The sequence below is a fragment of the Antechinus flavipes genome, chromosome 3 (assembly GCF_016432865.1).
Source record: "Antechinus flavipes isolate AdamAnt ecotype Samford, QLD, Australia chromosome 3, AdamAnt_v2, whole genome shotgun sequence".
Taxonomy (NCBI): domain Eukaryota; kingdom Metazoa; phylum Chordata; class Mammalia; order Dasyuromorphia; family Dasyuridae; genus Antechinus; species Antechinus flavipes.
Window position 1 is genome coordinate 595,092,921 of NC_067400.1, and position 27,184 is coordinate 595,120,104.

The following is a 27,184-nucleotide window of genomic DNA, read 5'->3' on the forward strand; positions in this document are numbered from 1 at the left end:
CTCTTTTTGCATCTGAGAAAAGTCACTTGTCCAAGGTTGAATAAGGGGCACCTCGGCAGAGCAAAGGAGTCATTCTGAGTAACTGAGCGCTGCACAGCTTGAAGGGGATTCAACACCCTCTATATTTTGGCACCCTGGGCCAGAGGTCTGTTAACCTCACCCTAGTTAAAGCTCTGGAAACCTGCCCCACCCCCAGGTCCCCTCGGCTGGAGACCCTCAGTTCGGGGAGCCGTGCTCCAGGTCTGGGGGAAATAGGGGAAGGGAAACAGGACGAATGGTGAAGGCGCCGGGGAAGGGCAGGAACCTTGGTCTGTAAGGTCCCTGCAGGTCTGGATTAGTATTCAGTATTTATAATATTTCCATAATGGTAAAACAAAAGAAAACAAGCAGAGAGAATGCATTTTTAATCACCAATCATTTCTCTTTGTTTGTTGTGAATGAACGGCGAGGTGAAATAGTATTTCATAATCACCCCCATTCGAATTTTCCTCCCCACAAAGCACCGAGAAATCTCTAAATAAAATAAATAAACAAAGCGAGACCTTAAAATAAATTCCAGAGGGCAGAGGCTACGTGTGGGTTATCGCAGCGGCAGAGGGGACGTGGGGGGGGGGCCGGAGCCAGCGAAGGAAGAACAAAGGGGCAGGAGGTATAGCAGGAGCTCCCTCGGAGCCCACCAGACAGGGCAGGGCAAGGGGCGTGAGTGTGTGAGGGGGTGCATGGGGATGCTTATAAGAAGCTCAAACGAAGGCAGAAGAAGGATGGGTACAGAGGGGCAGCTGCCCATTTGGAACCCCCCTGGCTCCCACGGGAAGCCCTGAGAAGTCCCCCACAGAACCTCTCCCTCCTGCTCTGTAACCTCCTCCTCCAGGGAGCCTGGAGTCCCACACCCCAGAGGGGCACAGCCCACCCCCAAATCATGTCCGCTTGGTCATGGGCTCTCACACCAGGAAGGGCGAGAAAGTTTGCCCAGGCAAAGAACAAAAAGCCACCAAGAAAGAGAAAGAAGCCCCAGATAATTTAGATTTCTTTTTTTTTTTTAATTAAAGCTTTTTTATTTTCAAAACATATGCAGGGATAATTTTTCCACATTGACTCTCACAAAACCTTGTGTTCCAAATTTTCCTCCCTTTCCCTCACCCCCTCTCCTAGATGGAAAGTAATCCAATATATGTTAAACATGGTAAAATATATGTTAAATCCAATATATACATACATATTTATACAGTAATCTTGCTGCACAAGAAAAATCAGTCAAAAAGGGAAAAAATGAGAAGGAAAAAACAAGCAAGCAAATAACAACAAAAGAGTGAAAATGCTGTTGTGATCCTCACTCAGTTCCCACAGTTCTCTCTCTGGGTGCAGATGGCTCTCTATCAGAGGATCATTGGAACCAGATTGAATCATCTCATTGTTGAAGAGCCACATCCATCAGAACCGATCATTGTATGATCTTCTTGTTGCCATGTATGACGATCTCCCAGTCCTGCTCATTTCACTTTGCACCAGTTCATGTAAGTCTCTCCAGGCCTCTCTGAAATCCTCCTGCTGATTGGTTCTTACTATTATTATTATTACTAATATTGGTCTTAATATTCCATAACATTCATATACCACAATTTACCCAACCATTCTCCGATTGATGGGCATCCATTCATTTTCCAGCTTCTAGCCACTACAAACGGGGCTGCCACAAACATTTTGGCACATACAGGTCCCTTTCCCTTCTTTAGTATTTCTTTGGGGTATAAGCCCAATAGAAACACTGCTGGATCAAAGGGGATGCACGGTTTGATAGCTTTTTGAGCATAGTTCCAGATTGCTCTCCAGAATGGCTGGATGTGTTCACAATTCCACCAACAATGTATCAGTGCCCCTGTTTTCCCACATCCCCTCCAACATTCATCATTATTTTTTCCCATCACCTTAGCCATTCTGAGAGGTAGGTAGTGAGAACTGAGATTTCTAGGGCACTCATTTGTTTAACACCTGAGTGGGGTCAGGTGGTACAATTATGTCCATAATACAGAGGAGGAAACTGAGGCTTTGGAAATTACGTGACTAACTATAATATATAACATAAATTACATATGTAATAATATATCTAATTAATATATAAAACATACAATAATATATAAATAATAAATTAATGAATAATATATAATTAATAATATAATATATAAATGAAGGCAAACTGAAAAGTGCCCTATCAGAACTAGTCTTCTGCATCTAAATCCAGAGCTATTTCACCCCAACCTTCCTTGTCTGACAAAGAAGTGGAGATCAAAAACACGTCACAGCAATTTGAGTTCAAGTCTTCTCATTCAAGTCAGGTTAGGACTGTTGGGTCACAGGTTTAACCCAGAAAGTAGCTCCCACGTCATTTTACAAACGGGGGAACCGCGGCTCGGCGTTCACGTGTCCACAGCTAGTCCACGATGGGCTTGACTTGGTCCAAGACTGGCATTTTCTTGCATTTGAAGTCCAGGGGCTCCCTGTCCCCAAGCCCGCCCCAGACTGCAGATTGCTTCGGGATAGTGGCTCTTCCTCTCCTCCCTGCACCCCCAGCTCCAGCGCAGCCCCTGGCCAACAGCAGGTGATTCATCAATCCTTGTCCGATGGATCGGTTCCCATGGCAGCGCAGTGTTGTCCTGACTCCATCTGGGGGAGGCCTTTTTGGTGTTTTCTTGTTCTGATTCCTTGGTTAAAAGGAAGGGTCCCGAGGGTGATCGATAACACTGATAACTGCCTCCCCCTGCCCCTCTGCCCTGAGCTCTAGCGCCAGGGGCCATGAACAGTGACCCCCTCAGGAGCCGTGACCCCCTCAGGAGCATCGTTTTATCAGCTTTTTATTTACAAGTTACATGCACGGGTAATTTTTCAGCATTGACAGTTGCCAAACCTTCTGTTCCAACTTTCCCCTCCTCCCCCCCCCCCCCAATGGCAGGTAGTCCCATACATGTTAAATATGTTAAAGTGTAAATTAAATACAATATAAGTGTACATGTCCAAAGCGTTATTTTGCTGCACAAAAAGCGTCGGACTCTGAAATCGTGTACAATGAGCCCGTGAAGGGTCAGGATCATTTTTAAGGAGGAGCACTGACCTGCCCGGGATCCCCAGCAAAGGAGACAGAAGCAAGGGGAGTCTGTGTTTGAGTTCAGATGGAGCTCTCCAGGTCCGCGTTGGCTTGTGGCCAGTGACCTTATCTCCTCAGGCCTCAGTTTCCTTCTCTGTATTATGGGTATAACCACATTTGCACCCTCTCTGAGGGTGAGGATCACATGAGATAATGGATGTAAAGTGACAAACACATTGTTTTGAAAGTTCGCTTTTCTCGTTTTTGTTCAGTTGTTTCAGTCCTGTCTCACTCTTGATGACTCCACTTGGGGTTTTCTTGGCGAAGATCCCGGAGGGCTCCCGTCTGCTTCTCCCGCTCAGGCGGAAACTGGGGCAAACAAGGCGAAGTGACGTGGCCAGGGTCACACAGTGTCTTAGGTGGGATTCGAACTCAGGACTTCCTGACTCCAGGTGCAGCAACTATTCGGCCCCACCTGGTTGTCCCCGGATCTCTCCAGATTCCAAATCCAGGGCTCTTCCCATCAGCCCTAGAAGGGGCACCTCATCCCACAGGCGTGACCTCGGCAGCCAGGGAGAGTGGCAGGTAGCCCCAGGTAGAGGGCCTTCCTCCCTGACCCACTTTCCTCCCTGACACGGTGGAGGTCACTGCGTCACATCACTGAGGAAGTCAGTCCCCAGCCTCCAGCGTCCCACGTGGCGATGGGAAGTAGGGTCTGGGCCCGTGGGAAGGAACTCCCGCCAGTCTAGCAGAAAGGGCCTGCCCGGGCAGGGACGGAGGGCTTCAGGGCAGCCATTCTGGCCCGCACATCCCCTGCCCAGCCCCCTCATCCTCTCCCTCATCCGCGCCCGAGACTCCAAGGATCAGAGGGGCCGGCCGTGGGCAAAAGCCTGAGCTCTTCCCCAAGCCTATTGAAAAATAATAAAAAGGTAATGACTTTGTCATTACTGAACACTGGTTTGCCTTTTCTTTTCAGGTTCTGACCATAAATAACCAGCCCATTAACCTTCCAGATGCACACACGGAGTCACCAACACTGCACCCCACCCTTCCATGCAGCCATGGCTGACCCGGGCCCCGGCGTGCGGCCCCCCCGGTGTGCGGCCCCCCCGGCGTGCAGCCCCCCCAGTATGCGACATACAGGTGCACACACGGAACATGTGCAGGGAAGGGGAACGCCGGGGGCTCAGGTGGGAGACTGGCCTGTGCTCTGGTGGAGATGGGGATGGGAGAGGAAGGGGGATTCTGGGAGCGGAGGGCCGCGGAACACGCCAGTCCGAATGGCGAGGACGGGATCCGAGGGGAGGAAGATGGGAGGCTCTGGGACCCCGGTGATGGAGGGGCTGGGGGAAGAACCCTGGCTCCGAGTCCCGCTGTGGCGTTCCCCAGCTGAGGGGCCTCGGCCCAGGCTCCCCGCCTCAGAGCGCTTGGGGTTTTGTCCCCAAAGGTGCCCTCTCCGCGAAGGATTGCCTCAGATAACAGATCTGAGAGTTATTATAACCCGGCGGGATCGGCCTGGGCCCAGGCTGTGGTCACAGCCAGGGAGGGTCTGCGCAGGTCCTGGGCCACAGGCACGTGTGTCCGCCTGCTGGAGATGTTCCTGGCCGCCCGGGGGATGGCCCAGGCCGGTCCTCACCTCAGAGGTGGGCCCCAAGGGGTACGGGACTGTCCGAGCGGAAGAGCCAGGCTCAGAACTCTGCGGGCCGCCCAAGGCGCTCTCGGGCTCCGGACTTGTGAGGAGCAGTGAGCCGATGGGCTCTGCCCCCAACTCCCTGGTGGCCAGAAGGAGACCCCTGCCCTCAGGCCCTCCGCTGGTCCCTCCGAAATACAAGGGGATTGAACCAAATGATCTCTAAGGTCAACTTTACCCTCTCGGAGGACCCACCACTTTCCTTTAGAGCTTGGAATCGGGCACTGGAGACTTCCTGGCGTCTCAGAGTGGGGAGAGACTGCGCTGGGAGTTCCTTCCTCATCCCCATTACACAGACAGAGGAGGGAGCGCAAACTTTCCTAAGGGGGGGAACCTCGGTCTTTGGTCCCACTTGTTGCTTGGCCATCCCAATCCCAAGCTTGCCTCGTTCCCCAAGCGAGATGTCTGAAACCGGGGAATGGCCGTGAGCTCGTGTCGGAGCCCAGGGACCCCCGGAACATGCCGGGCTGGCCCTTGGGGGACCCCGAGAACATCGATTCTTTCAGGGTCACAGTTTCACAGCTCTCAAGTCAGAAGGGACCTCGGTGGTCCTCTCGTCCATCCCCCTCTTCTTACAGATGATGAAACCGAGCCCCAGAGAGATGATCATAGATGGCAGAAACAGGGCTTCTGACTCCAGATACAGAGCTCTTGCCCCCAAGACAGTGTCTCTGAGAACCCAGAATGTCAGCACATGGAGGCTCTCCCAAAACATAGACTAACGCCTAAGCAGGTTCTCAGAATGCAAAATGGCAGAGGCGAGAGATCTTAGAGTCACTTGGAAGGGACTCTACACAAAGAATGTCAGAGCTGGAAAAGCCTTTGAACAGAGTATGTCAGAGCTGGGAGGGCCCTTAGAACCCGGGATGTCAGGGCTGGGAGGGCCCTTAGAACTCAGGATGTCAGAGCTGGGAGGGCCCTTAGAACTCAGGATGTCAGAGTTGGGAGGGTTCTTAGAACCCAGGATGTCAGGGCTGGGAGGGCCCTTAGAACCCGGGATGTCAGGGCTGGGAGGGCCCTTAGAACCCGGGATGTCAGGGCTGGGAGGGCCCTTAGAACCCGGGATGTCAGGGCTGGGAGGGCCCTTAGAACCCGGGATGTCAGAGCTGGGAGGGCCCTTAGAACCCGGGATGTTAGAGTTGAATGAGTCTTTTTTTTTTTTTTTTTTAGTATTTATATTTGCTCTGGCACTTTTTTTTCTTTTTTACTTATTTAATATTTTCTCACCCAGTTATTAATTTTATTTTAACATTTATTTTTAAAACTTTTTGGTTCCAGATTCTCTCCCTTATCTCCACCCTTCCAGGCCCCATTAAGAAACTACATGTGCCACTATACAAAACATTTCCATAAAAGTGAAAAAAAAACATAGATGGGAAAACATAGATGTCAGAGCTAGAAGAACCTTAGAACATGGAATGTCAGAGCTGGGAATGGACATGGAATGTTAGAGCCTATGTTAGCCATTCACTCCTTTTATAGTGGAAGAAATTCAGGCTCAAATTCCAGAGTGGACTTTTCCAAGGTCACAACACGAGTCAGTAACAAAATGGCATACAACCCTACTCCCAGGTGCAACACCCTACACCAAGCATGTCATTCCTACTCACTGATGCAAGCACATGGGTATATATAAGCACATGTGATACAATCAGTATATATGTACATATATGCATACACTGAGAGAGGAAGAGAAAAAGAGACAGAAAGAGGGAGAGGAAGAACAAGAGGAAGAAGAGCAGAAGGAGGAGGAGGAAGAGGAGAAGAAGAAGAAGAAAAAGAAAGAAGAAGAAGAAGAAGAAGAAGAAAGGAAGAAGAAGAAGAAGAAGAAAAAGGAAGAAGAAAAAGAAAGAAGAAGAAGAAAAAGAAAGAAGAAGAAGAAGAAAAAGAAGAAAGGAGAAGAAGAAGAAGAAAAGGAGGAAGAGGAGAGAGGGAGAGAGAGAGAAGAAGGAGACAAAGAGAAGCAGAGAGATGGGGACAGAGTAGTAGAGAAGGGGAATGGAAGGGGGAAAAGAAGGAGAGAGAAAGAGACAGAGACCTAGAGAGAGAGACAGAGAAAGAGAGAAGGGGAGAGGGGAGAAAGAGGAACACACACACACACACACACACACACACACACACACACACACTTATAGAGACACTCAGCATCCCTGCTGATACTGGGTCAGTAAAACATATATAGCGGTTTTCTTTCAATCAGGCAGTCAAGCCCTAAACAAGCCATTATTAAACGCCTACTGTGTTTCCATCAGGGGCAACTCGGTGGTACAATAGAGCTCCAGGCCTAGAGAGAAAGAGCTGAGTTCAAATATGGCCTCAGGTACTCACTGGTTGCATGACTCTGGATGAGTCCTTTTACCCTGTTTGCTTCAGCTTTCTCTTCTATAAAATTAAACCTCAAATAGGGTGACAAAGACTCCTGAATGACCGAACAACCACAAACGGCGCCCATCATAGTGTTAGGGCCTGCGGATGCAAAGATAAAAGGGAGAAAGCTTCTGCCTTCAAGGGGCTTTCATTCAGCATTTGGGATTCAGTCATCACATGTTCGTGGATAAAATTTTACAAGATGTGAAAATAATACAAAGTGATAAACATTTTTGTTTAAACTTGTCCAATCATCTGGCAAATTTGGTGACGTGTCATTGCGCAAAGAAGGATTTAGAGTCCGCGGACCTGGCTCCGAGCTCCCCATTCAGATACTCTAATTAGGAGTATCTTCTCCTAGACTGAGCTTCTTAAAGACTATTTTCCAATCTGTAAAATTGGCTATATTAAAAACTCTACCGGCTTTATGAAATTGTTGAAAGGAAAGCCCCTTGCAAGTCTGAAAGCAATATACTAATATGAACTCTGATTTTTAAATTATTCTTCTAAAAATAATTTTAAAATTATTATTATTGGCTTAGAGTTTATTCCTAAATGGAGGTGGTTCAATTTGGAAAGCAAAGTCAGCATCAGAGATTTGGATATCTTCAATTGGCAGGGGGGGGGGGGGAAGAGATACCCAGAAGCAACAATATGCTTGTAAATATTTAACAGTTGACTTTCTAGGGCACACTTTTGAATTGGATTTGCATTATTGTCATTTTCTTCATCACTTTCTTAAGTCTGGGAAGTTGAGAAAATAATGAATCAAAAACTCTGATTTGTAGCTTTTGCTCATTTTAGAAGTATAAAGACTTGCTGAAAATTTTACAATCAGCTCATACTCATACTGAACATTTAACAATCAGCTCTCCCAGCTCCAATGAGGAGCTGATAGAATCCACTCTCCCTTATTCCACTCCCCAACCTCTTGGAGAAGTATCCTTTGGTTTTTGGGAAGTCCCAAATACATGACCTAATGTACCAGTCAATGGGCAAGTATTATTATACTCCTTCTATGTGTCAGATATTATGCTTAGTGCTGAAGCCAAAGGGAAACAGTTCCCATCCTTGAAGGGATAGAATTGTGGGGGAGCAGACAACACTGACACGTATAAATATTTGATAAATTTATATACCCCAAAAAATGAAAGGCAATGTCACCTGAGTGCTGAGCTTGAAGACTCTGTTCCTAAGGGTGCAGAATCACAGAATGTCAAGGTTAGAATAAACCTTATTATTCATAATAACAGTAATAGTAGTGGGTAGAAATAGCTAGCTTTATATAGAGCTTTTGCAAAGCACTTTACAAATATCATCCCATTCTGAAGGTGCTGTTATTCTTTGTATTTTACAAATGAGCAGACTGAGGCAGATGGTGTTTAAGTGAAGAGCTTTATAATTAGTATCTCACAACAACCTTGGAAGGGAGGTGCTATTATTGCTCCCATTTTACAGATGAGGAAACTGAGGCACACAGAGATGATGTACCCTGCCCAGCTAGCTTGTATCTGAGGTTGGATTTAAATTTAGGTCTTCATGCCTCTTGGTCCAGCGCTGCCAGAAACTGGACTGGATTGAGCCAGAAAGATATAATTTGAAATCTTGCTTCAGATATTAGTTGTATGATCTTTGGCAAAACGGTTAATTTCTCTTGCCTCAGTTTTTTCATCTGGAAAATGGGGAAATTGGATTCCACAGCCTCCAGCTCAAAATCAAAGGTCCAGTGAAGGTCTTCTGTTCTGTCAAGGGGAGTTATATGTACAGTCATACAAAATAAATACAAGATTTTTGGTTTTGTTTTTCATTTGTAAATCATTTTATTGAATTTTATAGCATATTCAGATTTGGAAAGACCCTTGGTGGCCATCTAGTTGAAACTATGATAAAAAAATAACACCTCTATCTCAAAACTCAACAAATGCTCATCAATCCTCTACTGAAAGAGTCCCAATGAAGAACAGATTTCCTGAGGAATCACATTCCATTAGTACAAGATGTTTTTAAAGGATATCGAGCCGAAAGAAAGAAGGATGACCTCCCACAGATCCCCTGGGCAGCCTGAGTCCCCTTAGAATTAGGATATAACAGGAATCAAAACCTGCTTCTGACATTGTATGAGCTTGGACAAGTTATTTGACCTTCCCAGAGTGTCAGTTTTGTCATCTTTAAAATGGGGATGAATCACTTTGCCTCAATCACAGGATGAACTCCTGTTTTCCTGACTCCGGACCTGGCAATTTGTCCCCTGTGCCACCTACCTGGCACATAGTAGGTGCTAAATAAATGCTTATAGGCCGACGGACTAATTGAGCCGGCCACAAACTCCGTATAATGAAAAGGGCCCTGAGCTAGTCAGTCCACTGTAAATTGGAGGTGGATGAAAAAATATTTATTAAGCGATTACTCCGTGTCAGACACTATGAAACCAGTCTGGGAATTTTGTATCACATACAGAAGCAAGTCCCTGATTTCTTGGGGCTTGCAAAACGTGAAGATGAACGGCGGTGGGAGAATACTCGGATCTCTTTGGACAGAGAGTAAGATGGATGATGGAGACATAGGGTGATTGATTGATTGATTGGTAACATTGATTTAATTAATGGCTTCAGAGCTAGAGTTGGAGATTGGGGTAGGAGGGAGCCAGTCTGCAGATAGCCAGGGATATTCTGGTGGAGTTGGGTTGGAAGTCCAGGATTTCAATGAAGCTTGAGGCCTTGAAGGTTCCTTTGTCCACTTCTAACACGCTAAAATTCTATCTATTGGAACATAGGGTACAGGGAGTCGGAAATAATTCCCTGAATTAGGACTACTCAGCAGTCCTAATTAAACTAGGACTTCTCCGACCAGGCAGGGATCTCTGGAGCCATTGAGTCCAATGTACCCATTTTACAGATGCGGGAATGTCAGCCTAGAGGAGGGCACATAGCTAGTAAACAGCAGCGGTAACTTTCGAACTTGGCTCCTTGGACCGGAAATCCAGCCCTTTCCCCCACTATACCATATTGAACCTAATCCAGCTTTCAGTGATAAGAAATTTACTGCCTATCAAAGTGGACTTTTGGAATCTTCCTTCTTGTTAATTTGAGCCAAAATCTGCTGTTCTCTAAAGCCCCTTTGTTGAAGCTACTATCCCCTGGGTGCTGGAGATCCTTTTAAAGTGGGTGGGAAGGAAAAGAACATCGAAAACCTTCAGAATCCTGATCAATTCACTCACCAATGAAAGACTTTAGAAAGTGGGTAGAGAGGTGGTAGGCTAGAGGTGAGGAACGGGGCATTCATACGGGGTGGATTTGTTCTCTTTAACCATATTTTATTATAAGGGAGGATTTTATTAAGGGCTGGGAGTGGGGGAGGAGAATCATTGGGAAGGAACGGCAATAAATAGAGCATTACTTTTTTTTAAAAAATAGACTTGGGAACATTTTTAGGGGTGAAAATGTTATCCATTTTAATTTATTAATGAATTGTTATTTTTCCTGCCAATTATCTGGGTGGGGTGGAAATTGAGGTAAAGTAGTAACAAAGAAAGAAAAAATGAAACTATCTGTGGCAAGTGGCATCCGTGTGCCAGGGCTCCCGTCCGCCCGCCCTCCCCAAGCCACAGTTCAGTTCTCTAGCCAATAGGCCCCCGCTGGCCCCTGCTCACAGAGACAAGCAGGTATGTTTCCTTATTGGTTTGTTCCTTAGCAGGTCCAAAATAAGCAAATACATCGCTCCAAATCCAAGCAGTGGGGAATAACCGTTGAATTTTCAAGTTTTTCCTCCAAAGTCAAGGAACCAGAATTGTAGAGTAAACAACCTGGGACAACAGGACTCCTTTTCCTTGGGTCCCTGAGGCTCCAACAGGAAACGAGAATGGCTGGCTGCGGAGTTTGTCATTGTCGCTTTCCTTCTTACCTTTATCCCTCGCTCAGCCCCTCCCTTGAACTGAAGTTCACCCACCAGAGATTTCCAAGCAAGCATCAAGTTGTGGTTTGCTCCAGGATATACTGAAGCCTTGCAGATTGGGTCCCTCAATCTACCGGCCTGCAAACATTTATTTAATTGCTAGAGGTTCTGATGTTTCTCACTTACTAGCCTTACTCGTTCCTAACATTTTGGGTCACTTTTTCATTTCGGTTAATTTTTTTTTTTTTACTATATTAATTAATTAAATTATTCTTGTCATTCATTCTTTTCATTGGTTTCTTGATTATTTTCAGAAAAAATCAATGAGTAATTATTAAGTGCCTTTTATATGCTGGGTCCTAGGCCAGGCAATGAGGGCACAAGATGGTAAATGAAATAGTCCTTCTATTGTGGAGGGGAGGGAGGTGAACCAACTATTGGATCAGCAAGCATTTATTAATCACCTACTATATACCAAGCACATACAAATACAGAGACTGGACTAATTCTACTCCCTGAGGATCTGAGGTTCTACTAGAGAAAATAAGAAGTACATATAGGTAGAATATATTTGAAGAGAATAAATACAAAGTAGTTAAAAATTTGGGAGTGAGAGGGGAAAGGCTATGTGTATGTACATGTATTCACACATTTCCCTTTCCTGTTATTTCCACCTTCCTCTTCCTCCTTCAGAGGGGAAACTGAGGCACAGTGACAGTGACACTCATCCCCTCCCTCCTCCCCCCAAACAAAGGCAGAGTAGCCGCGGTAAGCACGAAAAGGAGACGAAGGCCCGACCAAGCGCCGGATTCAGTTTTATTCATGTATCTTAAGCCAGGAAAAGAATCACAGGAGGGGCTGGGAGGGACCTCGGAATCCACCTGTGTTCCCAGAATACAGACGAGGAAACTGAGACCCAGAAGGTCGGTGCCTTGCTCAAGGTCGTACAATGTCAACCGTAATGTCAGTCCTAAAGTGGCTTGGGTAGGATTTGAACTCAAGTCCTTCGGTCGGAGAGGCGAGGTTCTGGCCCTGGAGCACACCGCCCCCCTAAGGAGGACAGCCCTTCGCTCCAGAGCGAGAAACTGAGGCTCGTCCCCTCGCAATGGAAAGTCAGGGCAAAATCATTTGACAGCGAGCCCACAGCTCCGAAAAGCCGAGGTCCTGTCCTCCCGGCGGCAGATGGAGAAGCGGCCCGCGCCGGGGAGACAGTGCAGCCAAAACGGGGGCGCAAGGCCTTGTAGACGGAGGGGGCAAACTTTACACCTCGGAACCCCCCCCTCCGTTTGGGGGTTCACGGAGCCCCTTCTAGTCACCAAAGCGGGGGCTGCCTTTCGCGGGTCTCCTCCTAGCCGCGTGAGGGCCAGAACCCCAGCAGTCCAGGGGCGCTCGGCACGGAATGGGGGTGAAATCGGCAAGGAAAGGGGAGTGGGGTGTGAGGGTGGAGCGGAGCCTTGCCGAGCGATCCGGGCCGGGTTTTGCGCGCCGCCCACTCGCCCGCTAGGCCGCGGAGAATTCCATAATCACAGCGGGCGAGAGCGGAGACGGGGAGCGAAAAATCCGGGATCCGGCAACTTTGGGGCGCGCATGCGCGCCCGCCGCGCTCCATCCCAAACACACACACATTTTTCCCCCGGACTTGGAAAGTCACCCAAAGCCGCCCCAAGTGCAGGTAAGAGACTCGGCGCTCCCTCCGCCGCCGCGGCCCCCCTGCTCCCCGGCTCCGCGGCCCCCCCGGGGCGGGTCCGCTCCTCTGCCCCCTCCCCCCCCCGCCTTGTAGCCCTCCACTCCCGGGGCTGCCGCTTGCAGCAGCAAGCGGGCGAGCTTGCAAGCGAGCGAGGGAGCGAGCGGCGGGCGGGCGGGCGAGCCAGCCAGCCGGCAAGCGGCGGCTGCCACCCCACTCCAGCGGGAGGCAGGGGCACGGCGAGGTGGCACCGGGGCACGGGCGGCGCGTAGTTCCACCGCGCCCGGAGGTGCCCAGCGTGCGCCCCGGGCAGAGCGGAGGGCATGGGCTGGAGGAGCCGCAGCACCTCCCCGGGGTCACTTGCTCCAGCTGGGGGAAGGGGGAGGGGAGGTGCCAGGCACGGTTCTGCAAATGGTATGGGGGCACCCCCACCCTCCCACCGAGGGCTCCCTGGGGGCAGGTGCTTACTAATGCTGGCTTATCACTCCCTCCTCTCTCCCCTCCCCCCTCCATGGAGGCCAGCGCGCTCCTGACCCCCGTCCCCGGGAGGTGGTAAGGGCGAGGGGTGCCAGGGGCCACTTTTCAAGACTTTGCCCAGAGGGCAGGCTGGGTGTGGGTCCTTCAGCTCGCGGTCCTCCCGGGTTCCGGGGCACAGGTGCGCCTAGCTCGGCCAGACTGTGTTTCTCGACCCCGGGGTTCCTGGGGGTGGGTCCTCCTAGGGTGAAACAACTTGGACGAGAGGCTGGCGGACTGGGAGGGAGGAGGTGCCCCCCTTAACTTAGTGTCGGAGAAGTTTGTCTCAAGTGCCGCTGCTTCGGGCCCAGCGAGTGGCGTGTTCTCCCCCCCCCCCCCAACCACACACACTTCCTTTTCCCTGGGGCGGGGGCCTGCTCCTGCTGGGCACGGGGACCCGTGGGGGGAGGGGGACGGGGACGAGGATCCGGGTGCTGGGGAAAAGTTTGGGGGAGTTGCCGCGGCCGAGGAGCGCTCGGGGGAGAGGAGTTGCGCTAGGGGCCGTAGAATCGGGAGGACCGAGCGCTCCCTTAGGCACGGCGGGGAGATCAGAGTGGGGGGCTGACACGGCTGCCCTCTTCCCCCCCACACACACTCTGTGAGGGGCTTGAGGTTGGAAAGCAAGGTTCCGAAGCCGGGCTGAGGAAGGGACGGAGGTGGGGGTGTACAGCTTCCGAGGGCAGAGGGAAAGCCCTGGGGAGACAGAGGGGGCACACGGGGAAGGGGTCACCGAGGGGTGGCGATGGCTCCGGCCTGTGCGGCTCGGGCACCTGCTCTTGGGTATCGCCCACCGCAGGAGCGGCCCGTGCAGAGTTGGGGGCTGGAAAGAGGGGGTGTCTCCGACCGAGAGGGGGACCGGCGAGCGCGCAGGCTGAAGGGGGCAGGTCAGCCGGAGGGGTAGGGGTCGGGCCCTGGGCAGAGGGGCAGGGGGCAGCGGCCAGGCCCACGGGGTGAGCTGCCCGGGTGGAGCGGCGGCCGGTTTATTTTTACTCGGTGGCATTTACAGAATGTGCAGCTGATTGCGATCGGCGGCCAGAAGTTTTTTGCTTTCTTCTCGGTTCTCTGTCTTTCCGAAGCCCGCGGGGGGCTGGCGGCGGGGCCGGGGACCGGGGGTAGCTGCTCCCCACCCGGTGGCGGTTCGCCCGCCTTAAGGGGCGCGTCTGGGGCTCTCTTTGGGGCCGGGGGGTGCACACGGGGCGGGAAGAGCTTCCCGAAGACGCTGGGCCGGATCCGGAGGGTTTTGGTGAATGTCTGTCCCCGCGTTAGGAAGCTCCCGGGGCCGGGGGAACAGGTGTATGCGCCGTCAATCACCGCGGGACGGCCACTTCGGGGGCGTAGATTAAAATAATAATAATAGATTTGGGGGGTGGGGTGGGTGCAGATTCTTGTCTCCCTTCCGTCCCCGCCGACCAAGGGTGGGGGTCGAGGAAGAGATGAAGGGGAGTTGGCGGGGAGGAGAGAAAGCAGCACCTCCACCCGCCCCCCCTTGGGGAGGAAAAAAAAAAAAGTTCTCCCAGTTTGGGTGGCGGGGCCTGCGGCCGGGGTCAGGACCAGGGTTTTGCGCCGACCCGGTACGCCGGGGTTTGGTTTGTCTGCCCAAGAAGTCGCGATCGTTGCACCCCGGGCTTCTCGAGTCTTAAGCGGGGCAAACCTGGCGTTCCCCCGGCCTGGGCACGGATTCGCCAGGGACAAAAGGGGCGAAGCTCCCCCCGGCCCGGGAGACCCCCCCACCTCCCTCCGGATGGAGAGGGGCCCTGCCGGGGCGAGGGAAGGAAGGGTCTGGGAGCCGAGGCTGTCGGGCTGGGCACGGCGGAGACGCCCGCCGGCGGGGTCTGGGCTCCCAGAGGTCGAGCCTGGTCCAGGCCCGCGCGCCCAGCAGCGCCGAGGCCCGGGACCCCCCGAGGTCAGCCCTGGCCGGGGCCTGAGGTACACGCCCCCTTCCTAGCCCGGGAGGTCCAGAGGAACTGGGCAGCAGCTGCGCCGAGGCGAGCCTGGGCTGGGGGTGGGGGGAGGCGCAGGGGAGAGGAGTCGGTCCCCGGGGGCTCCTCCCGGGTTGCGCTCCACGTGCCTGGAGGGGGCGGGCGGGCCGGCTTGGGGAACGGGGCTGCTTCGCGCCCTGTGAGCGCCGGGCCAGCTCCGGAGGCTTCCTGGGCCGGCCCGGGGTCAATGAGCCGGTGTCCCCCCCTCCCCCCCGGCCAGACCCCCTCCCCCAGCCTCCCACCGCTTTCCCTCCCCTTTCCAAACTTTGGCATTTCCTTGATTTCTCTCCCCGGCTCGCCCCTTCCGAGGCCGGGAGACTTGGGCCGGCCGCCCCGGCCTGGGGCCGCCGCCTCCGCGCCGGTCCCGGGGATCCTCCGCACGGGAGACACCCTCCCGCCCCCCACCCCCCATCTAGTTATCCACCTCCCGGGCGGTTAGGGAGAGTTTATGGGGAATATTGTTGAACTTAAGTAATCAGGTTTCCAGCGATCTTATGCCTACTGTTTAATTTATTAGACTAGTTATTTATTCTGTTGATGATAATCTGTTGCTGGTTTCTATGGAGATGTTAAACTGATCTCTTTCAGAAATCAAACTCCATATGGACTAAAATGTTTAAAGGGGCAGCGTCTCCCTTTGGGGGGTCCTCTTTAGCGAGGTGCTAAGACTTCGCCGAGTGCCTCGGAAGCTCCGGTGCCTTTTCCTTCCTCCCGAAGAGCCGGAGGAGGTCGGGAGCTCCAGCTCGGTGGCGAGCACAGCTTATTATGGCTGAGAGAAAGCCCCGGCTTTGATCCTCAGGTTGCATCCACATTTCGCACCCGTCTTTTCACTAGCCCTTCTCCCCGACTCCCCCCGACCTCCAGCCCTGTGACTGCAAAATCCTTTCGACCAAAAAAGCCGTGAGCCCCCAAAATAAATTTGGAAAGACCGGCGAATGGGAACCTCGTCTTTCTCAGCTCCCCGTGTGTCTCTCGATTAAAAAAACAAACAAAACTTGTAGCTTAGCTGATATTCTTTTCATTGCCCAAACACTTTCCCTTTTTTTTCTCTTTCTTTCTTTAATTGAAAAAAATAATAATAAATTCAAAGTCACATTTCTGTGTCGGTTAAACTCCTAGCTGAGGCGGATTTACTTCTCTCTCTCCTGGATCCTGAGCTTATCTGCGTGGGGGAAATCCAGTGCTAAGGAAGGAGGAGGTTGGCCAGAACGTACAATGCTTAAAAATATATACGTATTCCATGAAAATTCCCATTTCCCTGCTTTTTAAGGAAGACTCCTTGTCACCTTTCCTAGGTGTGTCTGAATAGCTGTGGAAACTTTTTTTTTTTCCTCTCTTAACTCCATTTCATCCCTCTCCAAATCACCCCCTCCAGATTTTTTTTTTACATCATCCTTTTTGGGGTGGATGGTGGTAGAGGAGTGAATTAAGAAATAAGGAGAAAGAAAAGGACCGATTTGGGTTTCTGACACACTGAGAAATTGTGAAGCTCACACTGATGCCAGATATATATCACCCTGACAGATAGGATACAAAGCCATTGCATTTCCTAATGATCTTCAGGGATTAGATTATAGGTAAAAAACCATTTAATGCATTTTTAATATCAAAATAAAGACCTACATTTGGTTGAGAGATTTTTTTTAAGGGGGGGAGGCCGTAGGGGGAGTGGTCCCTTCTCCAAAAAGGTGCTTCTTTCCAAGGGCACTGCCCCTTTGGGACTCTCTCCCAACCCCCACCATTTATAGAGACTTTCGATAGTGGGGGAAAAGGGGCATCAGGGCACCTTTCCCTTAATACTAAAATGCATTTCAGGCTAGATCGCCTAATCCTAAATATGGAAAGATTAAAAAAAAAAAAAAGGCTGTATAGAAAATCACCCATTGGCAAGACTTGAATCTCACTCCTTCCTTCTCTATTTTTATTTTTTGGGCCGGGAGGGTAGATCCCTACTTCTTTACACTGAGGTAAAAAAAAGCTATTTATTTTAATTTCCAAGACCCCCCCACCCCCCCTTCTTTAATTCCCCCCCTCCGTTTGTTTGATCTGGATTGCAAATAGAACAAGAGGGTCTGACAAGTTTAAAAAAAAAAAAGAGCGCTATTGCTTTAAACTCAGGAGTTTGCATATTCTCCTTGTATCTTTCCCCTTTGCTAATTATTGTGTTGTTTTCAGAGCAAATATGTCATATCCATGGCGACCGGGCAGGTTTATTGTCTTTCTGAAGCAATAGCTCACATAAGTAATTAATGACTTTCTTTTTTTTTTCCTCTGGCTTAGGTTAAACAGATCATTCAAGGAAAGTCGTATCTTTTCTCCCTTTCTCTCTCTTCCCCCACCTTTTCTTTTTTCTTTTCTTTTCTTTTTTTTTTTTTAGCTTAGTGACATAAGAACATGAGTTAGAACAGGAAAATACTTTAACCAAGAAGTCAACAGCTTATTTTCCCCCATTTCTTTTAAAAGCTGTAGTATCAGCTTTCAGACAGATGAGGTTGTCATTCTTACAGTTTCAGAGCCCTCCAGTCCTTGCCTGGTGTAGGAAATCCATTTAAAGGCAGAGTTGCCTCCACTGCTGCCTGTGTAGCCCGGTAGAGAAGGGGGGTGGGGGGCGGCCCGGGGTGGGAGGAGTGACCTGAAGGAATTTGCTTAGAGGAAGAGGGGTGGAAGGGAGAAAAGCATCAAAATGAGTATTTCTTCTGGATTCAACAGAATTTAATTAAATTGTTTACAGGAAAGAATGACGCTGGTCATGTCACCCCTTCTTTTCCCTCGGTTAATTAGAAAAACAAAGTTTTTATTTTGAAGCCTTCGAGTCTCAACTTTCTCTCGCCTTGGTGGGCCAGTGAATTTTGTTTTGCTTTTTGTTTTTCTTGGAAAACTGGTTTTAGAATTCCCTCTGGTTTGTAACTTGCAAAAAAAAAAAAAAAACAACAAATCCAACATTAACAACAATTGGTGGCTCGGAGGTTTATGAGATTTGATTTGGGGGCCGTTGGCTTGGTTTGGTTTGGTTTGGGGGTGGGTTTTTTATGTGTTTTTTGCTTTTTGTACCTTAAATATAAAGCTGATGATGGCTCCTTACCCGGATTTAGCAGCCTAGATAACCAACGGGGACCTGGATTTTCTGAAAGGAAGGCTGGACGATGAGGTCCAGAGATTTGTGAATTTGTCTGTAGTCTCTGACAAGGATGGGATAGGGAGAAAAAGGGGTGTGTGTGTGTGTGTGTGTGTGTGTGTGTGTGTGTGTGTGTGTGTGTGTGAAAGAGAGAGAGAGAATTCCATTTGGATCTCATATTCAAGACCTTGCGCTAATAAAGGGCCTTGAATTTCCCTGTAGAACTTTTGGAATCTGGGAGATGTCATTCTGATTGCAGCAGCAGCAGCAGCTCTTTGGACTGAACCCCTTCCCTCTCTCTTGTGGAGGCCCTCAGAAACATTTGTAGCTTCTGGTGGGTGTTTTCCTGTTTGAGATTTCACGTGGCAGGGCTTTCTCCGGGTACCATTTTATTAAAAATCAAGGAAAAGAGAAGGGCTCTCTGCGTCTCGTACAGGATTTAAAAAAAAAAATTACGTGTGTTTATTAAGATAATACAGTAAGTCTGCTTCTGAAGCCCCCCAAAGCTGTCAGTTGAGTAAACCTTTTGGAGCTTTGGACATTAAAAATAAGCAAAGAGGCAGAAGGGAAAAAAACCATAAAGAAGAAAAAAGAGATTTGGTGTCTGATTTCTGAAGAGAAGCCCAAGGATTCAACGCTGAGGATTCAACAGACTTGTAATTGAGCCTTAACCTCATGATGTCTATATCAGAAAAACAGACGTTAGCAGAGGGAGCCGAAGGGAGTCAAACAGGCTTGGGAAGAGGCAGCTCAGAAGATTCAGAGGGAGAGATTTAATTTATAGACATTTTAAAAACTGTAATTTCATTAGGATCTCCTCTTCCCCTCCCGTGAAGGGCAGCCGGGCAGAAAGATGGGGCCTGGGCACCGGGGCCTGGGGATTTCTGCAGCCCGGCTGGCGGAGCCGCCCGGGGAAAGGATGGAGGTGGTGGGTGCCCGCCGGAGAACGCTTGCCCGGGAGAGAGCGAGCGCTGGCAGGGCTGGGGCCGGGCTGGGGCTCGGCGGGCTGGGCCAACTTGAGGCTGGCTGTGCTGAGGATTTTTTACTCCACTCCCCGGTTAGAGAAAAAGAGGTACGAGGGGAGCTAGGTTTGGGTTTCCTCCCTGCCAGTCCTGGCTGCCCTCCGTGTGTGTGTGTGTGTATGTGTGTGTGTGTGTGTGTGTGTGTGTGTGTGTGTGTGTGTGTGTGTGTGTGTGAAAGAGAGAGAGAGAATTCCATTTGGATCTCATATTCAAGACCTTGCGCTAATAAAGGGCCTTGAATTTCCCTGTAGAACTTTTGGAATCTGGGAGATGTCATTCTGATTGCAGCAGCAGCAGCTCTTTGGACTGAACCCCTTCCCTCTCTCTTGTGGAGGCCCTCAGAAACATTTGTAGCTTCTGGTGGGTGTTTTCCTGTTTGAGATTTCACGTGGCAGGGCTTTCTCCGGGTACCATTTTATTAAAAATCAAGGAAAAGAGAAGGGCTCTCTGCGTCTCGTACAGGATTTAAAAAAAAAAATTACGTGTGTTTATTAAGATAATACAGTAAGTCTGCTTCTGAAGCCCCCCAAAGCTGTCAGTTGAGTAAACCTTTTGGAGCTTTGGACATTAAAAATAAGCAAAGAGGCAGAAGGGAAAAAAACCATAAAGAAGAAAAAAGAGATTTGGTGTCTGATTTCTGAAGAGAAGCCCAAGGATTCAACGCTGAGGATTCAACAGACTTGTAATTGAGCCTTAACCTCATGATGTCTATATCAGAAAAACAGACGTTAGCAGAGGGAGCCGAAGGGAGTCAAACAGGCTTGGGAAGGAGGCAGCTCAGAAGATTCAGAGGGAGAGATTTAATTTATAGACATTTTAAAAACTGTAATTTCATTAGGATCTCCTCTTCCCCTCCCGTGAAGGGCAGCCGGGCAGAAAGATGGGGCCTGGGCACCGGGGCCTGGGGATTTCTGCAGCCCGGCTGGCGGAGCCGCCCGGGGAAAGGATGGAGGTGGTGGGTGCCCGCCGGAGAACGCTTGCCCGGGAGAGAGCGAGCGCTGGCAGGGCTGGGGCCGGGCTGGGGCTCGGCGGGCTGGGCCAACTTGAGGCTGGCTGTGCTGAGGATTTTTTACTCCACTCCCCGGTTAGAGAAAAAGAGGTACGAGGGGAGCTAGGTTTGGGTTTTCTCCCTGCCAGTCCTGGCTGCCCTGCGTGTGTGTGTGTGTGTGTGTGTGTGTGTGTGTGTGTGTGTGTGCTGCTGTTCCACGGGAGTCTCTCCCCATCTGTGTCAGGAAACTGTCTGTCTGTCGTGTGACTGACTGTGAGAAGGAATAAAGGGGGGAAGTTGGGGTGTCCTCTGTCCAACCCCAAGTTCCCGCGAAGTTCTAATAATTCTAAGGTCTCTGCTTGGGGTGGGGGGGAGAAAAAAAAGGGAGAGCTTGTCGTAAATTCTGCAAAAATTAATCAACCGTTTAAGAGCTTCACGTTAACGAGGTTTTCCAGCCAAGCTGGGCCCTTCTCCCTTTTCCCCTGTTCAAAGTCCAGATGAGAGAGAGAAAGAGACAGAGAGAGAGAGAGAGAGAGAGAGAGAGAGAGAGAGAGAGAGAGAGAGAGAGAGAGAGAGATTGGACCCTGGAAGGTTGGGGGGGTGGAGATTTTTTTTTGAATGGGAATAATAAAGAGAACAAACTGGGGTGGGGGAGGAAAGGGGGATGGATTTATAGAATATAAATCCTCAAGTGTCCTTGTTCCATATTGTCAGGTTTTTTTTGGTCGGATTTGTCCTGTGTGCCTTTGACGGAAAAGGCACGTAGAGGGAGAGAATGACGGAGGGGGAGAGAGAGAGAGGGAGAGAGAGAGAGGGAGAGAGAAGGAGAGACAGGGACGTGTGGCTCCTCTGGAGCTCATTATCATTCTTAATAAGTCTTAAGGAATAAAGAAGAGCATTGAGTGTAAATGCTGGGTAATCCGAACGCTCCTCAAGGTGAGAAGAGGCTTGAGGACACTGAGAAAAGGAGGAGGCAGAGGAGAGGAGGAGGGGGTGTGGGAGGGGGCTGAGGGCCCCCCGGCTCAGCCGGTTGGCTTTGGGTGGCGCTCCCAGCTGGGACAAAGTTGCCCGGGAGTTGCACCGGGGGCCCGGGAGGTCTGGGCTGGCAAAGGGGGGCAGAGATGCCCCTTAAAATAGTCTGCTCGGAGCTGGGATTTGGCGGGGCCGGGCCTGAGCTGGCTTCTGTTTGCCATTTTCCCCTTCTGGGACGCAGGGGCTTCTGGTCGGAGAGGCCCCCGGTTCCTGAGGGCCGTCCCCAGGGCTTCCTTCCTGCGAGCTCCTCCGGGCTTCTCCCGAGCCTTCCCCACCGAGCGCCAGCTTCGGACACTAGGTGGCTTAGAGGGATAGGGATGGCTGAGGGAGCCGGCGGCCGCCTTCCCTGGTGGGCTCGGCCGGCAGCCCCTGCAGGTCCCCGGGACCCCCGGCCCTGCCCCTCCGCCTCCCAGCCCCCCTCCCCCCCACAGCTGCCGGGGGGAGGCAGCTGACCCGGGGGGATTAAGTGTGTGCGTGTGCTTCCATCCCTGCCCAGGTCCCCAACAAACACATGTTGAACACTTGCTCTGGGGCTTGGACGGCCCAGAAAGGCCCCGGGGCTCCCCCCCCCATTTTACGGGTGAGGAGGGGGGAGGGCCTTGCTAAGGTCAGATAGAGCCAGAACTGGAACCCGCCACCCTCCCCCTCATCCAGAGCTTTGCCCCATTTCCCAGGATTTAGGGGAATCGGCCAAATCTGACCTGAAAGACCTAGACCTGTTACTGTACTGACAGGAGCACTGCGGCCGCTCTCACCGAGGCCTACCTGTCCGGGCCTGGGCCCCACCCACGGGGCTGGTCCCCGGGTTCCCAGGGCTCGGCTGGAGGGAGGGCCAAGCCCCGGGGCTCCTCCTGCTCCCCTCCCCTTGGTTTTTCCTGAGAAGGTGGAAGAGGGTGGGCTCAGCTGCAGGCACAGGGGGTCAGGACTGGGGACATGTGCCCCCGGGACAGCCTCCCAGCTCCTTGGTCGTTGGGCCCTTGGTCCGGCAGGAGGAGGTGGGAGGAGGGCGGCTGACCGGCCCAGCCCTGAGAGTCATGGCGGCCTTTGGTGCGCTCGTTCCCACCCTCTCCGGCCCAGAGAGTCACTCCCCAGGAGAAGGGAGAAGGGAGGCCCTGCCTGCGGGGGGAGTTAGGGGGGCTGGCCTGGGAACCCCAGAGGCCGGGAGAAAGGAGGGCAGAAGCCGGCTCATCGGCAAGATGGAGGCCACCGGGAGCTGCTGTGTCCAGGGCTTGGGCCGCGCTTGGGTCCGGGGGGTGGGGGCAGGGGGGGGGCAGGGCTGCTGCCAGACTGGCACCCTTCGCCGCCACTAATTGCTGGCAGCCGAGCCCGATAGAGGCCCTGCCAGTTTCCCAACCCCACCCCTCCGCCCCCACCCCCAGAAGCTCAGTTGTAGTAGGAGGGCAGTTTCCGGGCCCGCTGCCCCCCCCCACTCCACTGGGAGTACCAGGGAAACCCGATCCTCTCAATCTCGGGCTGAGCCCCAGCATCGGGCCGGGAGGCAGGTCACTGCCCATCCGGCCGGGGCAGAGCCACTCGGGAGCCCCGAAGCACCCCACAGACACCCCCAAACGGGCACCCCCAGCCTGCTGGGCTCCCCCACCGATCCCTCCCCGGGGCCACCTCCGGAGAGCTGTGAAGTCTGCAGGGCTCTGTGTGCGTGGGGGGAAGGAGCGCTGTCGGGATGGGCCGGACCCTAACCATGAGGCGCGTTTCATGCAGCGGGAGGCTGTCAGTCAGTCGGCAATCCCTTACTGACGGTCCCTGGGTGCTGGGGGACAGAACAAAGGGGGATCTGGCCCTGCCCTCAGAGAGCGCGTGTTCTACCCGGGAAACATCTGTGCACCCAAAAGTACGGACAGGACAGATGTCTGCCAGATAACACGCATTTATTAAGCACTTGTTGTGTACTGGGTGCTGGGGGACACAGAACAAAGGGGGATCTGGCCCTGCCCTCAGAGAGCGCGTGTTCTACCCGGGAAACATCTGCGCACCCAAAAGTACGGACAGGACAGATGTCTGCCAGATAACAAGCATTTATTAAGCACCTAGTGTGTGCAGGGGGCTGCAGAAGGCAAAGAGGAATGTGGCCCCGCCCTCTAGAAGCCCAGTGAGGGCGTGGCTGACTCGCTCTGTTCTCTGGGTGCAGGGAGGCGAGGGCCCGAGGGGAGACCCCAGTCAGAATCTTTCAGACTGTGCGGCGCCGTGTCAGGACCCCCGAGAGTGAGCCAGGCTGAGCACGAGACGCAGCTCACTACGAGATGAGCCTTAATTTCCTCATCTGTAAAATGGGTTTGGTGATGTGGAAATGGGAGCTCTGGGACGCTGTAGATGACGGGATTATAACCACTCTAACAGCAACTGTCTTTTTATCTAGAGCCACAGTATCCTGTCAGCCCGGAGGGTGTGACAGAGATCAGCGAGACATGGGCCTGCATACAGTAGGCGCTACATAAATGCTTCCCCTCCCTTTCCCGGGTTGTCCCGCGTAGCAGAATGTCAGCTCCTTGAGGGCAGGGGATTCATTATCGGGTATGTTTTGTTCATTTCCTCTGTTTGCTCTCAGCACTTAGCGCGGTGCCAGGCACACAGGAAGCCTCTAGTAAAACATGTTGATTTACTGACTGAGGTCACTCCCAGCGCCGTCCAAGCCCTGCTGCCGGGGCCTGGCTTCCAGGAGCTGCTCAGGCCGTGTTGGTTGGTTGAGGTTTTCCACTGGTTCTCTCTGGGTGGGCCCAGCCCCTCCCCCCTCTCTCCCCTCCCCCCTCCCCCCTCCCCCCCCCCCCCCCTCCCCCTCCCCCCCCCCCCACTGTGCTGGATCCCGCCGGTCTTGCTTTCCCGGGAGTTTGGGGAACTGCAGGTCCCAGGCGGCCGTGGGGGTCGGGACACTCTCAGGAGCTCGGGACGGCCACCGGCCTTTCTGGGTGGGACCCAGGCAATGACCTCTGTTTATCATTATTTTTTTTTTGCTGAGACAATGGGGGTAAGTGACCTGCCCAGGGTCCCGCAGCCAGGAGGTGGTAAGTGTCTGAGACAAGATTTGAACTCGGCTCCCCCTGACTTCGGGGCTGGGGCTCCATCACTGCGCCCCCTAGCTGCCCGAGTCAGTGACTTCTGTAAAGCGGTGATAACAGGACCCGCTTCACGGGGAGGTTGGGGGCTCGCGGGGGCATCAAGGGGACAGCTTGGGGCGGGGTCTCAGCTCCTTCCGGGGATAATGCTGGCCGGGCCTTAAAGCGTGAGTGCGGGGTCCCGTGGTGGCTGCCTCGCACACAGCAGGCAGTTAATAAGTGCTCTCTTACTGACGAGCTAGCTAATCTGTTAAAGAGATTCCTAATTCTAACTATCCGGTGTTTTGGCATTGTGTTTTTTAAAGTCCTCCCAGCTCCGACCTCCCGGGTTCTAAGGGCCCTCCCAGCTCTGACATCCTGGGTTCTAAGGCCCCTCCCAGCTCTGACCTCCTGGGTTCTAAGGACCCTCCCAGCTCTGACATCCTGGGTTCTAAGGGCCCTCTCAGCTCTGACCTCCTGGGTTCTAAGGACCCTCCCAGCTCTGACATCCTGGGTTCTAAGGGCCCTCCCAGCTCTGACCTCCTGGGTTCTAAGGGCCCTCCCAAGCTACAGATCTAAGACCCTTCAATGCCCGAATCTCAGACCCAGGACCAGCCCTTGGCCTGGCATCTCCTTGGGCACAGTGCTTCCTTTGCTCCCCTCAGTCTGTCTCTGTAAGCGTGTGCTCCCTTATAGAGAGGAAGCTCCCCGAGGTCAGGGATGGTTTTATTTTGGGGCCCCCCAGGCCTGGCCCCCCACCCGGCACAAAGCAGGCCTCTAAGCAGGAGACGGCCTGTCCCTCCAGCCACCCTGGTTCCCACGGGCCTGGGGCAGCCAGAAGGGGCTTAAGCCGTCTGGGGAAATGTCAGCTAGAGACCAGAGGAGACAAGGGCCGGGGAAGGCTGTGAAATGCGGGGGGCTTTGGGGGACCCCAAGGAAAGAGGAGATGGTGAAGCGCCAGCAGCCCCTCCCGCCCCCCAATCCTGTTCCAAAACACAGGTTTTTGCTTCAGTATCTCTGATCTTAATGCAGGTTAATTTCCATGACGAACTCTGGGCCACGTGCTCCCAGGATTGTTCTAATTAGTCTGACATTTCTTTTCATCTTACAAAAAAGAAAAGAAAAATAAGCTGGGGTGGGGGCGGGGGGAGACCAATAGGGCTCGAGCGTTTGGAGGGTACGGTTCCCAGCCTTGTGTCAGGCCCTGCAGCACAAGGCCCTCTTCCTCCTGGAACTTCCCAAAAGGGCATTTGCACCTGGGGAAGGAAGAAGGCCCAGAGGAGGGCAAGGGCTTGGTGCCCCCTCCCAGCAGGGTGCCGGGCACATAACTGGCCTTGGAGAAATATCTGTCCCTGATAAAGGACTGACGGATCTCTGTTCCAACCTTAAGCTAATTTGAAGGATCAGCCTGTTTCATCATCATAAGGAAGGGGCTGTCATCAATATCTAAAGAGGTCTCTTCCTTTTAAAATTACCTTTAAAAAATAGTGTTGACAGATTTTGTTGGTACATTATCTACATTTCTTTCCCTCCCTCCTTCCCAAAGAGCCACCTCTTATTAAAAAAAAAAAACAATTATTTATTTACATTTATTTCTATATTATATATATTTATAAAATATAAATGCAAATTATTTAAATATTTTTTTAATGCATTGGATAAATGGGGGGTCAAGTTGTGGTCATTATAATTCCAAAGCATTCAATTTTAATTGATATTGTTGGACCCATTATGTCTGCTTATTTCACCTTGCATCAGTTCATATCAGTTCTGAATCCATCATATCCTTTGTTTTTTATGGCACAATGAATCAACCACAACTGATTTACCAGTCCTGAAGTCAGGAGGACAGGAGTTCGAATATGATCTCAGACACTTAACACTTCCTGCTAGTGTGACCCTGGGCAAGTCACTTAATCCCAATTGCCTCAGCAATAAAGAAAAAGGAAGGAAGGCTTGAAGATAGGAAAGAAAGAAGGAAGATAGGGAGGAAGGATTAAAAATAGGAAGGAAGGAAGGATTGAAGATAGGAAGGAAGGGAGGGAGAGAGAGAGAGAGAGAACAAGAAAGAAAGAAAGAAGGGAGGGAGGGGGAAAGAGAGAGAGAAAGAAAAAAGAAAGAAAGAAAAAAGAAAGAAAGAAAAGGTTAGAAAGAAAGAAAAGGTTAGAAAGAAAGAAAGAAGGAAGAAGGAAGGAAGGAAGGATTGAAGATAGGAAGGAAGGGAGGGAGAGAGAGAGAGAGAGAACAAGAAAGAAAGAAAGAAGGAGGGAGGAGAGAGAGAGAGAGAGAGAGAGAGAGAAAGAAAAAAGAAAGAAAGAAAGAAAGAAAGAAAGAAAAGAAAGAAAGGGTTAGAAGGAAGGAAGAAGGAAGGAAGGAAGGATTGAAGATAGGAAGGAAGGGAGGGAGAGAGAGAGAACAAGAAAGAAAGAAAGAAAGAAAGAAAGAAGGAGGGAGGGAGAGAGAGAGAGAGAGAGAGAGAGAGAGAGAGAGAGAGAGAAAGAAAAAAGAAAGAAAGAAAGAAAGAAAAGGTTAGAAAGAAAGAAAAAGAAAGAAAGAAAGAAAGAAAGAAAAGGTTAGAAAGAAAGAAAGGGTTGGAAGGAAGGAAGGAAGGAAGGGATGATTCCTAGAATCCCAGTTGCTAAGGTCCCTCCATAGGGGATTCATTCAGTTCCTTCACTGCTGGGATAACGCCTTCTTCCCGCCCGGACCCCGAGAATTCTGGGGGTTGGTCATAAAATCATAGATGAAGAGGTCTTTAAAAGACACGGGGTCTATAG

The 27,184-nt window shown here is 51.4% G+C and overlaps 1 protein-coding gene across 1 annotated transcript in view; it reads left to right on the top strand.

Annotated features, from left to right (window-relative positions):
* The first annotated feature begins 11,838 nt into the window (after nt 1-11,838).
* The window catches only part of CASZ1 (castor zinc finger 1), a 237,133-nt gene continuing 221,787 nt past the window's right edge, over nt 11,839-27,184 (top strand). Inside the window, exon 1 of the mRNA XM_051988561.1 lies at nt 11,839-12,699. The gene's annotated coding sequence lies outside the window, so the exon portion shown is untranslated. The remainder of the gene's footprint in view (nt 12,700-27,184) is intronic.